Below are 14,330 nucleotides of genomic sequence, written 5' to 3' on the forward strand. Positions count from 1 at the left end.
TGGCATGCCAGGAGAGGGCATGGAAGCTCCTAACCCCTTCCCCAAACCTCACCATACGTATCTTTCATCTGGCTGCTCATCTATATCCCTTACGGTAAATTTGTCTTCCTGAGTTCTATGGGACATTCAAGAAAATCATCAAACCCAAGGATGATGTTGTAGGGACCCCAACTTATCGCTGGTCGGTCAGAAGTACTGGAAACAATCTAAGACTTGCAACTGGTGTCTGAAGTAGGGACAGGCTTGTGGGGCTGAGCCCTTAACGTGTGAGATCTGACCCTAATTCCAGACAGTGTCAGAACTGAATTGTAGGACATCCAGCTAATGTTGGAGAACTGGTTGGTGTGGGATTAAAAACACACATCTGGGGACTTCCCTGGTGGTCCAGTGGTAAAGAATCCTCCTTCCAATGCAGGGGATGCGGGTTCGATCCCTGGTCAGGGAACCAAGGTCCCACATGCCAAGGGGCAACTAAGCCCGCGCGCCACAACTACTGAGCTCGGGCACCTCAGCTAGAGAGGCTGTGTGCTGCAAACTACAGAGCCCATGTGCTCTGGAACCCAAGTGCCACAACTACAGAGCCCACGCACCCTGGAGCCAGTGCACCACAACTAGAGAAGAGAAAAACCAGCAGGCCACAACTAGAGAGAAGCCCAAGTGCTGCAATGAGGAGCCTGCGTACTGCGACGAAAGATCCCACATGCCTCAAAGAAGATCCTGCGTGCTGCAACTAAGACCCGACATAGCCAATAAATAAATAAATAAATATTTTAAAAAACACACACACACACATTTGGTGACTAGAAGTGAAGTGTTCTGAGGATTATGACTATGACAGTAAAAAGAGAAACCAGGAGTTTTTCCCAGACAAAGCCCTTAACATCTTCACAGGCCTCTGTCCATTCTCCAAACATGAATAAGTCTCCCATCTTTAAAACCCCTCCATGTAACCCTGCAGTTTTCTCTAACTATTGTCTTCTTTCTTTCCTTTCCTTGTCCAAGGTCTCAATAACTTGCTGTCTACCTACTGCCTTCCTAATGCAATGCCACATCAATTTCCGTCCCTACCATACTACCTGAAATTGCTCTTAAAGGTCTCCAATGACTTCCTTATTGCCAAATCCATGGATTGTCCCTACCCCGATTTTCATTCTTTTTCAGCATTTGACACTGTAAACATTTCGTCCTTAAACTTTCTCCGCCCTTGAAAGGTCATCGGCTTTCTGGTTTTCTCTCAAATGAGTATTTCTCTATATCTTTGCAATGCTGTCCAATAAAACTATGATGAGGGAAACATTTTGTTTGCACTGTCCATTACAGTAGCCACTAATCACACGTGGCTAGTGAGCATTTGAAATGTGACTATTGGGCTTCCCTGGTGGCGCAGTGGTTGAGAATCCGCCTGCCGATGCAGGAAACACGGGTTCATGCCCTGGTCCGGGAAGATCCCACATGCTGCGGAGCAACTAAGCCCGTGAGCCATGGCCGCTAGGCCTGCGCGTCCGGGGAGCCTGTGCTCCGCAACGCGAGAGGCCACAACAGTGAGAGGCCCGCATACCGCAAAAAAAAAAAATAAAATAAAATAAGTAATGAAATGTGACTATTGTGACCCAGGAACTGAGTTTTTAATTGTATTTAATTTTAATTAATTTAAATTTAGATGGCCACATGCGGCTAGTGACTACCATACCAGACAGTGCAGGTTTAGGGTTTCTTTCCCTCCTTCCAGCTCCTAAATGATGAACATTACTCCAGACTCAGGTTTTGATTCCCTGAGCTCTTCTTTACAAGCTCATCCCCTGGAAGCTTGACCATTCCTGCAACTTCAGCCATCTCTAAATTCAATCCCAAATCTCTGTAGTTGTCTCCTGTCACCTGAGTTCCAGTTCCATAACCTCAAGCACTGTAAATTCCTCTGGAATGTCTCACTTTCACCTCAAACTCAGAATGTTCAAAGCTAAACCGATAACTTTCTACAGAACCAGCTCCCCTCTCCCTTGTGACATTCCTATCTCTGATTCTCGTTTTCTCAGATGCCCATACATGAAATTGCCTTTGACACATTTCTCTCTTCCTTCTCTCACTGGCAGCCAGTTACGAGGTGCTAACAAGTTTTCCTGCAGAATCTCTCTCAGCTACCCTCCGAAATCACAAAATTTATTGAACCCTATTCCATAAGATACTACTTGGTCTCTACTGCCAAGAAGCAGATAATCCATTTAAGAGACAAAAGATAAACATACACAAATCCAGATAAAACAGAAGAGAAATAACAAAGTCTAAAGTCCACTACATACATTGCTAAAGGAGTATCTTCCAAATTCAGAAATCACTGAGGGTTAGCTCCTTCTGAAAGAGATCAAAGGGTGCTTTGCCCTGTCTGGACTTCTGTAGCTCTAGGTGGTACTCCAGACTTTCCTGCACCCTTCTTTTCTGCATCTGCCACCAAATTAACCTTCCATTGCCTCAAAAATGTTAGTGATTCTCATGATTTAATGCATACAAACCCCTCACTGCCCTATGTGTGTAATCACTCCTACCCCTGAACGTTTACTCACTCTACCACCAGGTTTGTCCTGCCCTCTCCCCTGTGCTCTTGCAAATTCAAACAAGCTTTTAAGCCTCAGTTCAAGTCTAAACCTCTTCCATAAAGCCATTACTTCCAGCAATTAGTAATTCCCTTGCTTTTAATTTTCCAAGACACATAGAGTATGTACCCTTAATATTACGCTTAATTCATGACCACGTTGTCACCACTGTTTCAATCCTGTGTGTTTTGTGCCCCAGCATGATGTCTCACCTTTCTTCTGTGACTTGTAAGCAGTGATTCTCAAGGAAGGAGAGGAGTATGATTTGAAAAGAAAACACCTCTTCATTTGTCCCACTGGGACTTTTTTTTTTTAAAGCTATGACATTAACTTATTTGAATTTCAAATATTAAAAGAAAATGTTAGATTTTTATGTTTTATCAAAAGAGACATGTTTGATATAAGTTCAGGAAACAATACTATTTGTTGAGCAAAGAGAAGATAATCAACAAACATCCATTAATTGGTTCATTGATTTCAATACACCACGAATTTGGATTCTGTTAAGATGAAAGTCTCAGACATCTTATTTTCATGGAGAAACTGCTAGTGATATGACCTGCTGATTGTAAAGGGGCCACAAAACTAGCATTCACCAGCTAAACAAATCATCACAAACTTGTAAGGAAATCTTTAAATGTTTTTATTATATACCGTTTGATATATATAAAATATGTGCAATATATATGTAAATTATAAAGCATAATAAATAATAAATTAGGTGACTCTACCACCTAATAAGATATTTCTGGTATTGACAGACTACCCAGAATACAAGTGTTCTCTCATCCCTGACAGCAAATGTCACTATTTTCTTTTTTTTGGGCCGCACCACGTGTCTTGTGGGATCTTAGTTCCCCAACCAGGGATTGAACCGGGGTCCTTGGCAGTGAAAGCTCAGAGTCCTAACCACTGGACAGCCAGGGAATTCCCAAAGCATAATTATTTGCTCTAATTATATATATGCCAGTGAGGATTTTTTGCGGTACGCGGGCCTCTCACCGTTGTGGCCTCTCCCGTTGCGGAGCACAGGCTCCGGACGTGCAGGCTCAGCGGCCATGGCTCACGGGCCCAGTCGCTCCGCGGCATGTGGGATCTTCCCAGACCGGGGCACGAACCCGCGTCCCCTGCATCGGCAGGCGGACTCCCAACCACTGCGCCACCAGGGAAGCCCCAATGTGTTATTATTTTAGTCTACTACATTAAAAATACACTTAATGTTTTTACTTAGAATATTAATATTTAAATTCTATAGTCAATATTCCTTTCTTACTCATAGCATTTGAATTATTTTACTTCTAGCATGCTTATTTACTCACCTAATGAGTTTTCATTCTTTTACTCTATTTTGAACATTGTGATTTCATATTACTGTGAGATAATCTTTCTATTTCATATTTCCTCCACCTTGAATTGAATAAGCCACTTATCTGCTTCTGTTCCTAGTCTACTCAAGTCTTTTCATTCCTTCTTTGTATTGACTGTCTCTCCCTCTCGTTTTGTACAACAAGCTTACCGGATGTTCCTTCTTCTAAGTCACTGACATATAAAATGAATAAAATTGGTCCTAATATTGATCCCTAGAGCTTTGTAATCCATCCATTCCAAACTATTCCACACTTTGATATCAAAGTCAATGTTTAATCTACTTAAGTAGTTCATCCTTACACCTTACTTCTCTAACTTCCAGATTAGTTGTTTGTATAGTATTCTTTTCATGGTGCTTTTTCCCAAGGAATTGGTTCATGGCTTCCCTCAGCTGATATTTGTTGTTAGACCCAGAGGTTTTTTCACATAACTGAGGCAGATAAGACGTGAATTCATGCTGACTTTTAAAATTAAATCATAACTTTCTGATACTTTCAATCATTGATTTCCTACAGAATTTACCAATGTCTTGTCCTCCATGAAATTTAAACTTAATAATTCTGAATCTTGTACTCAGGAAAAAGGAATATTTAGGAAATGAACAATAATTTAATGAAGTTTTTATTTATTATAAGTGGTATAGACATAGTCCGTAAGTATTTCAAGTCACCTTTATCTTGATTGATGAATTCAAACATCTATTAAGAATCAAGAAGAGGATATTTGAATTACAATTGTAAAAAATCTAGTATAGTCCAAAATCCATAGAATTGTGCCTGAAAAGGATGTTTTACTGTATGTAAATTTTACCTTAATTTTTTAAATGGGAAGAAAAAAGTAAATAGAATCTTCACTTTAAAAAATCTAGTAGGGCTTCCCTGGTGGCGCAGTGGTTGAGAATCCGCCTGCCGATGCAGGAGACACGGGTTCGTGCCCCGGTCCGGGAAGATCCCACATGCCGCGGAGCTGCTGGGCCCGTGAGCCATGGCCGCTGAGCCTGCGCATCTGGAGCCTGTGCTCCGCAACGGGAGAGGCCACAACAGTGAGAGGCCCACGTATCGCAAAAAAAAATAAATAAATAAATAAAATAAATCTAGTAGAATACTGGAGTGAAAGACTCTATAAGAACAGTATAGGGACCTGTGCATAAAGGGGTTCAACCAATCATGGAAACTCTTTTTTGTGTTTTAAACCCCACATTTGTTTATTTATTTATTTTTGGCTGTGTTGGTTCTTCGTTTCTGTGCGAGGGCTTTCTCTAGTTGTGCCAAGCGGAGGCCACTCTTCATCACGGTGTGCAGGCCTCTCACTATCGCAGCCTCTCTTGCTGCGGAGCACAGGCTCCAGACGTGCAGGCTCAGTAGTTGTGGCTCACGGGCCTAGTTGCTTCGTGGCATGTGGGATCTTCCCAGACCAGGGCTCGAACCTGTGTCCCCTGCATTGGCAGGCATATTCTCAACCACTGCGCCACCAGGGAAGCCCCCATGGAAACTTTTTTGAGAGGAGATGAGAGCATATGAACAAAGGCTTAGAAATGAATATTTCAAAAGTAAGTAAAATCCATGGATAAAGCAATGGAATGAAAGAAGTACAAACTTTTAAAAGTTTATTTAAAGTATACTAAAAGTGAATACATTAAAAGGCCACCTGCAAACAAATATCTCTGAAAACACAAACAGCAAGATAATAAAAAGATGAGTAGTGTACATTTCATATGTAGAAAGTCCCTCTCCCAGGCAAACCAGAATGGTTAGTCACCCTACAATGTTAACATCTTATATTACCCTGGTACATTCGTCAAAACTAAGAAACCAGCATTGGTGAGTTACTACCAACTAAACTCCAAACTTTATTTGGATTTCACCTGTTTTTCCACTAATGTTCTTCTGTTCCTAGATCTAACTCAGGATACCACATTGTGTTTAGTTGTCCTGTCTTTGTGTCCTCTGACCTGTGACAGTTTCTCAGTCTTTCCTTGCTTCTCACAACCTGGACTCTTTTGAGGAGTAATTGTATTTTGTAGAATGCTGCTCTCAATTTGGGTTTGTCTGATGTTTTCTCATGTTTAGACTGGCGTAATGGGCTTTGGGGCCCTGATTTATTTTTAAACTCTGCAATGTCAGTGCTTATTTTCATGGTTACGTTAGTCCTTGTGGACTTTAATTTCCTCAGAACATCATCTTAATTTTAAAAGAGGATAAATCACTTGTCTAAGAGTAGGAGTGAATTTTTAATTCTAGAGCGAGTTCTCACATTACTGTTCCACAAAGAGCAAAATCAAATTGCTTCAAATTCAAAAAATTCTTATTTAAAATTTGAAAATGATAGAGCTCATTGCCCAAGTTACCTTTGAAGCCATAAGGCTTCTTCCACTGGCACCATCCTCAGGGGATAAAAATATACCACCATTTGGCTGAATATATAATGCTATGAAGGTTTATTTTTCTATTTATGAAAAGAAAATATATTCTCTGTAGAAAATTTATAAAGCAGAGATTATGAAAATGAAGAAGAAAAATTAACTGCAATTCCACTACCCTAGAAAAACCACTGGTTATAACTGTTAACTTTCTTTTAGATCCTTTTAGTCGTTTTCTCTATCCATCAGATTTTCTTTTGTAAAAATTGGATTATACTGTTATATGCTAATTTTTTTAAAAAATATGTATTTATTTATTTTTCGCTGTGTTGGGTCTTCGTTGCTTCGTGCAGCCTCTCTCTAGTTGCAGCGAGCGGGGGCTACTCCTCATTGCAGTGCATGGACTTGTCATTGCAGTGACTTCTCTTGTTGTGTAGCACAGACTCTAGGCGCATGTGCTTCAGTAGTTGTGGCACGTGGGCTCAGTAGTTGTGGCCCACAGGCTCTAGAGCACAGGCTCAGTAGTTGTGGCACATGGGCTTAGTTGCTCTGCGGCATGTGGATCTTCCCAGACCAGGGCTCGAACCCGTGTCCCCTGCATTGGCAGGCAGATTCTTAACCACTGCACCATCAGGGAAGTCCCGTTATATGCTAATTTTAATTAACTTTTAAAATTTGACATACTATGAATATCCTTTTATATAATTAAATACCTATGACATGATTTTTAATACCTGTGTATTTCATAGTATAGGTATATTATTTAACATCCTTGTAGCTAAATAGTTACACAGATCCATGATAATTCCTTAAAGTTAAATTCCTTTTCTTTTTTGGCTGCACCATGCAGCTTGTGGGATCTTAGTTCCCCAACCAGGGATCTAACTCGTGGAAGCACGGAGTCCTAATTACTGGACTGCCAGGGAGTTCCCTAAAGTTAAATTCCTTTAATTGGACTTGCCGTATCAAAGGGTACACACAGGGGCTTCCCTGGAGGCGCAGTGGTTGAGAGTCCGCCTGCTGATGCAGGGGACACGGGTTCGTGCCCTGGTCCAGGAAGATTCCACATGCTGCGGAGTGGCTGGGCCTGTGAGCCATGGCCGCTGAGCCTGCGCGTCCAGAGCCTGTGCTCCGCAACGGTGAGAGGCCACAGCAGTGAGAGGCCTGCGTACTGCAAAAAAAAAAAAAAAAAAAAAAAGGTACACACAATTTTAAGGTTTCTGATATGCCCTGCCAAATTGCCCTCCAGTTTATACACTCACTAGCTACTTACAAAAGTAAGTACCCATTTCTCACATACTCACCAACTCAGTTTCTATTTTTATTTTTAATCTTTGCCAGTTTGATAATCAAAGACATGGCTTTTTGTTTACATTGAAACTCTTTGATTACTAGGGAGGGTGAGCATTTTTATATAGTTAGTACCATTTGTATTTCTTATACTGTGCATTATTATATTATTATACCCTTTATCGAGGTGTTCGCCATTTTCTTCTTGATTTGAAAGTGCACTTTTTGGGAGGTGGGGGCCACACCACACAGCATGCAGGATCTTAGCTCCCCGACCAAGGATCGAACCCGTGCCCCCTGAAGTGAAAGCGCAGAGTCTTAACCACTAGACCACCAGGGAAGTCCTGAAGGTGCACTTTCAAATGACATTAAACTTCTCTTATATATGTTTCAGACAAACTTTTCCCAGTCTTTAACTTGTCTTTTAATTTTGAAATTCAGAGGCCTGAAATGTTCTCATTTGTTTTCTGCCTTTGATAGCTGTTTTTGGTTTTGGGTTTGGTTTTGGTTTGTTTTTAATATTGAGCTCAGTCCTAAATCCTGCCTGTCCCTATTCAGGGCACATCATGCAAGTCTAGGCATCCTGTAGCTCAGCACAGATTGACGTGTTCCCTTTCCTAATGAAGCAATGCCCTGAGTCCTCACAACCCCAAGCTTTAGGAGAGGAAAAAAAGAAACAAAAAGAAATGAAAGCAAATTCAAAAGCACACTGCCAAATTCAGGCTGCCACCAACCTCCAAGGAAATAAATTCCAAAGATAGTAGTAACTCTCAGTTAAAATTAAAAAAAAAAAAAAAAGCCCACCTCTTAAGACAAATCAGCTCCCAAACCTCAAAATCATCTGTTTTAGAAGCTTTAGTGTTGTGCAGAGTAAGGCTCCCCAGCCCACTGTTTGTGAGCACCCCTGCCTTCAAGTCCTTCCCTGGGGCTCCTGGCTCCTTCCGCACAGGGAGGAGAGCCTGGGCTCCGAAGTCAGGCTCAGGGAGGCCAGGAGTTCTCTTCCTGCTTCCCCTTCCTCTTGCCTAGAGTCATGGCAATTTCAAGGCAAATGTCAGAACTGAAAGTTATTAGAAAGAACCAGAAAGATTTAAAAGCCTTCTTCTCCCCATCCCTTTTTTTTTTAAATGAAAACATTTAAGACAGCAAAAGTTTTACATTAAATTTCAGCCAAGAAAAAACAAATAGAAAAGAGAAACATAAGGCAAGAAGAAGGCCTGGTTCACAAGACAGTAGACATAGTCGCTTTTGTGTTGTGAATCCAGGGGTCTCAGGAAGGCCTCCTCCTCACACATTCCCCAGAATATCACCCTACCACAAACTCACCATAAATGGTTCCTTTCTGAAGTGCCTGACCCAATACCCAGATAGAGTGGGTGTTTGTGAGTAACTGTTAGAAACGTAGAAATTCCTGGGAAGTACTGGGGTATATGAACTAGGTGTTTGTCCTCAAGTCTTCAGAGATACAGATTGCCCTCCAGAATAAAGAGGTACCGTTATACCCCCAGAGTAAAGTTCGGTTTGCTTTGCCCTTTCCAGTTGAGAAGGAGATCCTGATGGGGACAAGAGCCCATGTAGCTTTGATTAAAGTGGGAGTAGGAACTGGGACAGGGCGCTGCTGGTGCCTGAAGCACACCCTGCCCATCAGGTAATCCAGCCTTGGTCCTGAGGGAGATACCACACTGATGTTCAGTGGTATTAGAAATAGGAAAGGGGATGCGGTTTTCACCCCAACCTACTCACTACTCCCAGAAGCCAGTCTAATTCTGAAGCTGCAGATCAGAACAACTCAACATTCAGCCAACAACCCCAGGTCACATCCCTGATTCTAAAAGTTTCCAGCCCAGCTCCTGCTCAAGGAAGTTGTGATAGAGAAATATTTTAACACTTATAAACTGCCTGCTTTCTAGAGTTTCCTTGTTGGTGACCTTATTTTGCCATCCAGCTGCAATATTAATTCAGCATGGAAGGGGAGTGGAGGGATGTCCCAGCTTGAGCCTAAGCTGGGCTCAGAGCCAGGATTCAGATTTGTCTAGGCATGTCTGATGCACTTGCCAGGCAGGAGTTTCTCAGCACAAGGGATGGAGGAGGCTCACAGATAATAGCATCCTAAGGCAGTGAGCATGGAAGGACACATCACAGGTATCAGAATCACCAGGGAAACTTTTAAAAATATGTACACCCTGCACAAATGCATTCCCCACTCTGATAGTGTGTGTGTGCGCGTGTGTGTGTACCCATGGGTGCACACTAGCGAGGAGCACTGCTTTGGAACCAAAATTGGCCCTCGGAGTTACACAGGTCAGCCTGCACCAGGGGCACTGAGGACCCCAGAGAATACAGCGTGGCTTTCGTATGTGACAGCTCCCGACGCATTGACAGCAGGACCCTGCTGTGTAGCTCTGAACACTGATGGCTTCCACACTTCGGGGACTGTCTGCATCAGGAATTCTTAAACTGGAGACCATGGACTCCTGGGCGTCCAAGAATAGGCTGCAAGGGTCCACGAACTCTTGAAAACTGCATGCAACTAACTGGGTGTATGTTTATTTCTCTGGAAATAGGTTCTATAAGTTTCTCAGATGCTGAAAAGAGGATATGATTCTCAAATGGTTAAGAACTGGCAAGTGCCAAAAGAATACTGGAGCAGGCAGATTGGGTAAGGTTTAGAACGCCACTATCGTAGATTTGGACCAAAGCCAGAAAAATATTGTTTTTTCAGTTACCGTGGCTTATTTTTACCTTGAGGCATCAGTGACCTGGTGAAACATTGAAAATATGAAATCCCACCTATGCTTCAAGCCCACCTCAAATACCCGCACCTCCTCCCCAGCCAAAAAGTATTGCTCCCTTGCCTGAGCCTTGTTGGTGTACCTCTTGAAACACTGAACGCTTTCCCCCTTGTATTTTATTTTTTTATTTTTTATTTTTTATTTATTTATTTTTTTTTTGCGGTACGCGGGCCTCTCACTGCTGTGGCCTCTCCCGTTGCGGAGCACAGGCTCCGGACGCGCAGGCTCAGCGGCCATGGTTCACGGGCCCAGCCGCTCCGCGGCATGTGGGATCCTCCCGGACCGGGGCACGAACCCGTGTCCCCTGCATCGGCAGGCGGACCCTCAACCACTGCGCCACCAGGGAAGCCCCCCCCTTGTATTTTAGATAGGCATGTGCATACATCATGTCTCTTCTACAAACTATAACCTTTGAGAGTAGGTATCATGTCTACCCATCTTCTTTCTGTTACTGTGTCCAACACAGCATATTTACTTAGTTATTACTGGATGAGGGAATGAACAGATCACAAATCCATCCTATCTGCCAGACTTTTTTACTCTCTCTACTAAAAGCAAATAACCCTATTTTCTTGTAAATTATGCATTTTGAATGTATTCCTTGTAATTTATATTGTCGTAGTTAATTGATTTACTTCTTTACACCTTATCCAATATTTACCTGCTTTATCTGTTTACTTGGTTGTAAATTGCTTAGAGGGCAAGGATCATGTATAACTTGAACTAGGTAAACCCACTTGCCTCTTGGGAGGAACACACAGGGCTAACCAATGAGCTCAGTGCCTTGGCCAACACACCCAAGAGGAAATCTTTCATAAGAAGACACAGACTCAGATGGAACAGAGGTTGGTAAAAAAGAAAAAAGCAACTATTAACAGGAACTAAGCAGAAGAGCAAAATCATCAGGTTGTGGAACTGAATTATAAACAGGAGATAAACCAAAGAGAACAGCCTGAACTTGCCTGAGGAAGTAGAGTGTGAACCAGAAACAGGCCTGCCTCAGAGGAGGTGTGGCTGGACAGCAGTTCAGAGCTTTGGCCCTGGCTCCATGCAGGTTTTGCAAGAGCTGCCAGATTTTTCCTAGCCCTGTTACCCTATTTGGATTGTTCCCTATTTGTGCCAGGCTTTTCTTGTGTTCAAAAAACCCTAACTGCCATTATTATATGTGCAATGATGTTAATGAAATTGTTTTACGAAGTTAAATCTGTTTTCAGAGTGGAACACAAGCCAAGCAGAGAATTTTTCAACTGCTCTGAGCACATCCCTGAGTATCAGAGAGAGGCACGCGCAAAGACAGGGCAGCTCTCTCCTCTTTTTCTCCTCTTGGTCTCAGTTTAATATTTACTTACTTACATATCCACCCCCACGTTACCATACCCTTAGTTCTCCATGATCAAAGTCTGGAAGATTGTGTGATCTTGCTAACCATTTCAGCTTAATGACTGAATTGATACAGTATGATTATTCTAGGGAAGTTTATTAAGTGATGATGGGCAGAGCCATAAATGTCAGACCAACCATTCCACAGGCAAGGATCACACCAGAGAAACTGCAAAAGTAGAAGGAGGAAAGGCCAAGCCAATTAGTGGCTACATGAATAGTAGCTTAGCTAGTGATTTAGAATTATCCAGAGATCGGCCCTAGGGCACAGGGGGCATTTTGGGGTGAATGCAGTTAGATAAATTAGATACTCTCACATTGCTTACTTAGCTTATCACAAGTTTAAAGTATTCATTTGTCATTCAATAGCATATACTGAGTGCCTAGGTATGAGATCCATCATTAAACAGAACGAAAATCCCTGCCCTTGTGAAGTTTACATCCCAGTAGCAAAGAGTCCTATCTGGGCATCATCTGTCAATGCTTGCGGTAATTTTGTATCTTCTCTAGGTCTAAACTCTTAGGGGTCATTATCTTGCTTGTCTCTGTCATTTGCATCTCTGGACCCCAAATGAGTTTGTATTCAGCTCCCTAAGTCTTTAGAGAAGCAGGGTCTCTACATTTCTGGGTCCCAGGTGCAACTTGACCCTCTCCCATATGCACATTTAAACATGCCGTTTTCCTCACCACCTCAACCTGACCAGTGGAAATCTGTGATTACTGAGAGAGACTTCCAGGACAAAGGTTGCGGAAAATACGAAAGATATCCAGTCTAACCCACATACTTCTCAGATGTGGAAACTGAGACCCAGAAAGGCAAAGTGACTTGCCAGTGTCACACGCGGGGACCTGGTCTTATCCCTTGGCCCCTTCTTCCCAGTCTAGTGCTTTTCTACCATACGATAAATAACATAATTCTTGGGATCAAAGGGGCCAAAAGAGCCAAAAGTGACTATAGAACAGAGGTGGAGCAGGACAGATTCAGAGACAGCTCACACTTGAAGAATAATACTAGGGAGGACTGACTATTTTGTTAGACCTGAAATCCACCTTAGCTTATGTGTTTGAGTACCTTGGCATCACATCCTCTCCAGCACCCCAGACAGCATGAAAGCAAGGCCTAGGAACTGGAGTTGGGTGTCTGTCCTGAAAGCTAATGCAGCTATTGGCCAGACTGTAGTTAAGTTAGAATTTAAAAATCTGTGTTCCATAAACTAATCCATGTATGTGTTTTTACAATTGTTTTCTCAGTTTACTAGGGTGAGCCAATTTTGAAAGGGTCCAATGTTGTCACAGCTGGGCTGGACTCCGCTAAGAGGAAAGAGAATATTTCTAGATCTCATTCAATATTTGGGATGAGGAAAAACAGTTGCTTGAGCCAACAAACCTGACTATGGGACCGAGGGAGCTGAAGCCATAGGAAGCTTGAGCTTGCCTACCCGCTGAGAGTTTCTTTTAAAGAACCCTCACAAAATTTAAAACTTTAATAAGAAACCATATGATTCAAGGCACATATACATAATTCATTAGTTTTTAACAGTCCTTACCAGACTAATCAGTTAGCAGTTAAAGAAGAGCCTGGGGTTGGGATCAGAAGACTTACATTCCTCACGTGCCAGCTTTATGTCTTGGGACAAGATCCTTAACTTTCCTGAGACTTGACCTCTCCAGCCATAAAGTAGAGAGAGTAAAACCTGCCTCATCTTCCTCTCTATGTTGCGAAAATTAAATGAGCAAGCATATGAATGCTTTTTATAAACTGTAAAGAACTATAAGATTTTAATTATCATTGTCAATTAACGTTCAACTTGAAAATTTTCCCAATTAAATTCAATCTTAAATTTAGCAACAATATGAACTTGACACTCTGTTTGGGGGTGGGGGCAGGGGTGATGGTTGCATGTTACCAACATCAAAATTTTAAAATTCAAAGAAACAAAACAAATTCCTACAGGTATAATCATACGAATAAAAATAACTTTTCTTTCTTTTTTAAATGAAAAATACAATTTCTTTGCCTTGTCAAGGAAAAGTTTTTTTAAAAAAGAGCCACTGGGGTGAATTTTCTAATATACACTTCATGGAGCAGATAAGATATTATTTACTCAATTGTTGAGTGCTGGGGCAGAGTGAGAATCAGTATTAGCTGCCCATCCTTCAAAAGGGCTCACACGGGATTTTCCTCGTGGCGCTGCGGATAAGGCTCTGCATTCCCAACACAGGGGGCCCCGGTTCGATCCCTGGTCAGGGAACTAGATCCCACATGCATGCTGCAACTAAGAGTTTGCATGCCGCAACTAAGGAGCTCGCCTGCCACAACTAAGGGGCCCATGTGCTTGCAACTAGGGAGCCAGTGAGCCACAACTAAGGAGCCCCGGAGCTACAACTAAGGAGCCTGCCTGCCGCAACTAAGGAGCCCACATGCCGCAACTAAGGAGCCTGCCTGCTGCAACTAACATCCCATGCAACCAAATAAATAAATAAATAAATATTTTAAAAAACAAAAACAAAAGGGCTCACACTTTTGACTGCAGGAAAATCTTGTCTCATCAGATC

The sequence above is a fragment of the Kogia breviceps genome, chromosome 2 (genome assembly GCF_026419965.1).
Source record: "Kogia breviceps isolate mKogBre1 chromosome 2, mKogBre1 haplotype 1, whole genome shotgun sequence".
NCBI lineage: Eukaryota > Metazoa > Chordata > Mammalia > Artiodactyla > Physeteridae > Kogia > Kogia breviceps.